The sequence below is a fragment of the Antrostomus carolinensis genome, unplaced genomic scaffold (assembly GCF_000700745.2).
Source record: "Antrostomus carolinensis isolate BGI_N321 unplaced genomic scaffold, ASM70074v2 scaffold40588, whole genome shotgun sequence".
Classification (NCBI taxonomy): Eukaryota; Metazoa; Chordata; class Aves; order Caprimulgiformes; family Caprimulgidae; genus Antrostomus; species Antrostomus carolinensis.
This window is the reverse complement of record NW_010331656.1, coordinates 10,778-16,877: the sequence shown is the minus strand read 5'-3', so window position 1 is coordinate 16,877 and position 6,100 is coordinate 10,778.

Below are 6,100 nucleotides of genomic sequence, written 5' to 3'. Positions count from 1 at the left end.
TGCTGAACCTAATCATGTATTTTCTAGGGGAATTTGAAATGCTGCTTATTATTATTATTTTTTTTTGGCATGCAGTGTGGTTTTTAATGCACAAAGCCAGAGGCCAGCTGGGTTATCTGGGAGGATGAGGCTTGTCCTTTGAAGCACAAACCAACTAGTTCACTAGTCAGTTATCTCCAGCTCTTGCTGTGATAGGGGCTGGAGCTTCTGTCCTTCTAGGAGATGTGTAGACTACTCTTGTAGACTCAAACCTCCTATGGCTGGAGATCTTCCCTCTGCCCTCGGGCAGGTCCTGTCTTCAAAAGCAGCCTATTTCCAGCTACGTGATTCCACACGTGAGCCACTGATAGCATTTGAAATTCATTCTCTAGCTAGAAACCAGAGCTTGGGGGAGGGTTGTGCAAAAGTCAGTTGGCCTTAGGAAAAAAAAGTATGTCTTCTCTAAACAAAACCCTCTTGTATCTTGAGGGTTTGGCTTCTCTCAAGTCAAACATGGCTTTGAAGTTGTTGGGTGTCTAGAGCACAAACAGTCTTTCACTGAGGTGCCTGTATTGCTGTGCCCATTCTCGTGAAACATCATCTCAGACTTAACTATGCACAGATGGAGAGGTGGGTGAGCAGGCAGGCACTCCCTAGAGATGCTGCTCTGGGAACACCATGACTTTGTGGTGCTTCCTCTGAGGCTGACATACTTGAGTATCTTTACTAACGTGGGGGGGGGTTGTTTTGTTTTGTTTTTGTGACAAAACTGTACTAGCTGGGCAGATTGAATGCTCTAATAAAGACTAGATCCTTGGAATGTGTATAGCCAGATTGCTACCTTTTTTGGGGTAGGGGTGATGTGGAGTGGGCATAAGGGGTGGGGAGGGGAGTGATTTTTTGGGTGGGCTTTTGCACTTAACATCAACTAACCAATTTGAAATTGGTCCAGCTTTGCTTCCTATCCAGTCAGAGCTGAAGAAGTGTCACTAACAATGTAGTTGATTACAGTTTAATTGCCTTCCTGCAGAACAGCTTTGCCTTCATGGTCAAGGCTGGTGAGTAGACTCTACCACAGCCCAGTAACTCACTGGTGCTTGGAGCCTGATCCCTGTGGTGGGAGCTTGAGATTTTTCCAGTGTGAGGTAAAACAGGTTTCAGGGCTGCTTTTGAGATCCTAAGTATGTCACCTTCATGGCTTCAAGGGAAGATTCATTTTGTTTTCTTGCATTTTAAACTTCAGATGAACATAGATGACATGTAGCATGCTTTTTTACAGGCTGCTCACCCTCTCTACCCACAAACACATAGATGCACTAAACTGAGATTCCCTCCTTCCCTTTTTAAGACATCAAAAAAAAAAGGATTCCCTACAGCCAACAGCTCGAGAGGGCAACTTACCATGGAGATTGCACTTTTGATTTACGGAGTGTGTGTGGTGGGACTCTTGTGAATGGGTTGAATCTGATTTTTTTTTCTAGACCTTGCAGTGATACTGTGCTTGCCTCCTTGCGAGGGGGTAATTGGAAGATTCCAGTAGCTTGAATGGCACTTGATTTTGTTTTAAATGTCTCTTTATTTTTTTTTCCTACACCTGTATCACTTGTCATGCGATGGGCTTGACATAGACTCACTAGATTCTTTAGAATCTGTTACAAATAAATACAGTGTATTCAAATTTGTTGGAATTTTATTATTATTATTTGCTTGTCCATTTGGGTAACGTGGTGTTGAGATGGCTGACCCTACTCCCACCAAAAACCAGACTCTGAATCAACTGGTCACCTTGACAGGAGCAAGCTGGGATCCTGGTTGTGGACCTGGCCGAGTGCTGCTTGTATGTCAGGGTGCTCAGTCCCTTCAACTGACGCAGCTGTGGAGCCTGGGGAGTGTGTGTAGCTGTTGGCAGGTCGCTCTGGCAACTGAGGGAGGTCTCTATTTTTAACACTGTTCTTTAGTGTTGAGCATCTTCCCTTTTCCTGGTGGCTCCTCAAGTTGCTGGTTGGGGGAGGGTGGCCTGATGTAACAGCCTCTCTTGGTGTCAGTGGTCATCTGAGGTCCCTTGTCTTGGGGACAGTACTGGGACACTCTGCTGCTGGTGGCTTCCTGTGATTTCTTTCTCAGCTGCTGACAGTTATGAACAGCAAAAGGTTGCTTGAGTAATGAAGACTTGCTTATTTTGTGTAGCTGACCCACTGGCAAAGTGGTTCCTCTTGGAGAGGGGAAGGTGAGAGGCTTGGAAAGGTTTATCTCCAAAAAAGAAGAAAAAAAAACCAAAACAACTTGGGTCTGCTGATGTTCAGGCCAGATTCCCATGTGAGGGCTGGAAGCTGGGTGCAAGCTCCTCCATCTCTGGCTGCCCTCCAGCCTAAGATGAAGTTTCATTTCCCCTTGTCAAAGCTACAGGCAGTTCTGGTTCCACTGCAGCACTCGAGCTGATAATGTGCCAGTCGCTCTTTGGGACAAACTCACTGGCTCTGTGTCTCCAAATTTTTACAGTCTGGGGCCAAACTTTCCTCTGACAACAGGTCTGGGTTGTTCTTGTTGGGCTGGCACTGAGTAAGACTGTGTCCCTGTCACCTGCTTGAGTAGGACTCTGCTCTGGCAGAGCTGATTTCTCTCTAAACCTGTTGGCAGTGGGACGGGATGCTCGTCTCTTGCTGGCACACAACCCAGGACCAAGCTCCTGCCTTCCCCGAGTGTGGCTCACGCACAGGAGTGGCTCTGAAATATCTGCTTAGTCTGTCAGCTGTCTTCTCGGTGCCAGTGGTCGGTCCAGACTGTTGATGCTTTGGTGAATAAGCTGCCTCTGGATTTGTGACCCCGAGCAGAGCAGCAAAAGCCCTGACAGAGTCGGCTTGTCATTGTTGGAGCGGATCAGACGATACAAAAGGATGTTCGTGGAAAGTACTGGTTGTGATCAGAAAGGAGCTATCAATGTTTACAGCCGAGATTTGGAGCCCTCTTTTGTTAATTGTCAAATAAAAAAAACAACCTATATATATTTTTTTTTTTCCTCACAGCCTGTAGTCTGTCATTATTTTTCTCTTTAACGGGAGAGTGATGGACAATTGGGGATGTCCCTGAGTATCTGGTGGATGAGATTTGGACTCCGGTGGTGGGTGTGTTGCTGTGTGCTGGGTGCCCGAGTGCTTTTCTTGGCCTTGATCATCGAGCTTTGCTCTTGGTAAAGAAATATCTTGGGGTGGCTGTGGCTCTGCTCCTATTTTTAGCCCACTGGTGTCATGCCCACAGCAGACTGGTCTGGGTTATGCTGGCAGTGCCTGGCTTACATGCAGTCAGGAGTGGAGAAGCCCACGCTGCAGTCCCTAGGAGCACGGCACATCCACCTCTGCGGAGGGCTGGGGGTGATCGATGCCTTGAGATGCGCCAGGGGGGGAAAAAATATTCAGTGTTGTATCAGCTGGATCATTTCCAGGGCTTGCCAGGCAGGATTTACATCTGCAGATCTGCCTGCAGCAGCTTTTTCTCTTGGAAGAACATCTGGCTGAGCTCCAAAATTACTGAAACGAGAAGAATTTGTCTTGAATCTCCAGAATGCAAGAAGCATCTTGCTCCAACCTTCCTGCTTTCAGCTGCCCTTAATCTGTCAGCTCAATGCTGAAGGTGCCACCAGCTCTATGCAGGCGGGTAGCTAGACCCAGCCTGGCATTCAAATTCCATCTCAATCTTTCTAATTAGCTTCTTGCTTGTAGTAACACCAGCGTTTCTATCCAGCTGCCCTCCTCCTCCTCCTCCTGGGTGGCAGCGCGGGTGTTAACTCCGAATGAGAGAACAGTCTGTCTGCAGCTCCTCTTTCCATTTATAGCTGTGCTGAGGCGATCCAGCACACGGACCCTTGTGCTCTGACGCCTGGTGCCAAGCACGAGACAAATGTTTCATTGATATGTACATACCAGGAGGGCAGTTTGCTCCCGGATGGAGCTGAGCTGCCTGAGGATGGCACAAACTCCGCGGTCCTGAGCCCGGGGAGCAGCTGAGCCTTGGGCTGGGTGAAGGCTGATGGAATGGTGCGATGTGCAGTTTGGGTTCTGTCATTGAACCTTCTTGTTTTATCTCCTGGCCCTGTTTGCTGGAGGTTCTGGTTTAGGGGAGGGTTTCAGTTTAGGGTAGAGCTTGTGTAGAGGCAGAGGAGTGTTTAAAAGGCTTTTTTCTTTTTCTCTCTCCTGTGCACGGGGCATTTGCAGTGTTCAGCTCCAAATGCAGAGCTGCAGTTTGCTGCAGACCTTTTGGCTAGAGGCAGTGGGAAGCTCCATGAATCCCCTGGGTCAATCACCTTCCCTCACCTCTCCCTTCTTGCATCCAGCCTCGAATGAGAAGCTCAGATGTTCCCTTCCCTCCTGAGCCATCCCAGGAAGAGATCAGCTCATGCTGCTCCGCCTAGGACAGCTGTCCAGCTCCCCCCAGGAACTCCACATGCTTCTGTGAAAGCTAAGGTTGGCTTGCCAGGTGCCTCCTCTCCTCCTCTCCTCCTCTCCTCCTCTCCTCCTCTCCTCCTCTCCTCCCGTGGAGCCACAGCATTGGCCGTAGCTGGTGAGAGCCACGTGTGTGCTGAGCACCCAGCTGCTGCTTGGGCTGGAAGCTGGGGTGGCTTTGCTGCTCCCTCATCTGGGTGGATCCCTGTGCCCATCCACTCGTTTCAGCTTGTAGAAACTTGGTGTCTCTGACAAATTTGATTGAAATCATCTGCTGGCATCCCAAGTTACTAAGATGACTGACAGTGGTCATGAAGTCGTGTTTTCTTAGGAAAGGCCTAAAAAAATATTTTAAAAAATCAATCTGCAGCCTTGAGCTGTTGCACAACCAAGCTGGGAGATGCACCAGGGACAGGGTGTCCTTGCACCCCCCTGTCCCAACCCACTGCATGTCCCTCCAGCGATGCCAAGGGGAAATGATGGTGTTTCTAGGAGAGGAGAGGACTTGGAAGGCGGGACTGTGGTTTTGGAGACAGGCATTAGGCTGGAGCGGTGCCAGGGGAGGTGCAGGGTGATGTGTAACGTGTTATCTCTCTCCCTGTACAAGCGAGAACACGCATTTTCACTCCTAAGAGCTCACATCATTTTTCCAGGGTGTGAGAGATGAGCAGGGAAGGGCTGTCCCCACCTCTCCTTCCTGGCCAGGAGGCTTCTCTTTGGTGACAGTTGAAGATGTCTCTCTGGGGGTAGCTCTTCAAAGATCCAACTATCTGGAGCTCAGCTGATGGCACCGGGGTGGTTGATCATTGCCCTCTGCTGCCACCACGACATATTTACCCTGCTTATCTCACCACTATCAAACCCATTTCAGCAAGAGCAGTGTCACCCTGCCTTCAAAGGAAAAGCCACCAAGCAGCACGTTCCCTGGGGTGCTTGTGTGACCTATATTTTTGCCTTGTAATCCAAGGAGGGGCTGGATGCAGGACACCCCTCCAGCCCTCCTCCCTTCCCCCTGGTAGCCACTGGGCTGGCGTGGCTGGAACAGTTGATGACTTTAAGCATCTCTCTACTAAATATGCAATTACAGGTGGCTTGGGCTTGAAATCCCGGTTAAATCCACATGTCTGCAGTGTGACTCACCTAATTACTGCTCCCCTAATGAATCCTGGGTGCTTCCTTAAAGACTGGACATGATGTTAACGTGCCATTTACTAACCACCCCTTTTCAAATATCACCCGTGTAACGAGTTAAGCCAGTTTCTTCCCCTGCTCCTCCTCCCCTGCAGCCCTAGATGGTCCTTCCATACTCCTGATTGTAAAGGCTGAGTATCCAAAGTGTAATCCCCCTTCACAGAGGGGTTTTTTCACTGCTGTGATGGGGCTCAGAAGGAATTGATCACTAAAAGGATGATCATTTGCCTTGGAGTGTTTTAGTCAAGATCATGAGCACCGTTGCTGTCCTGGGAAGGCTAAAAAAAAGTACAACAAACCCTAATTGTGGATTAAAAAAAAACATAATTGTGGATTAAAAAAATACCCCCTGATTGTGGATGGTGGGAAGGCAGGAGGGACACAGCCCTTCCCCGTGGTGACAGCCACCTGTGAGGGACCATGGAGCACATGTGTCCTTCTCTGCAGCGTCGGGGTTGCTCCCACCACAAATCTCGGGGGTTTTGTAACATCCC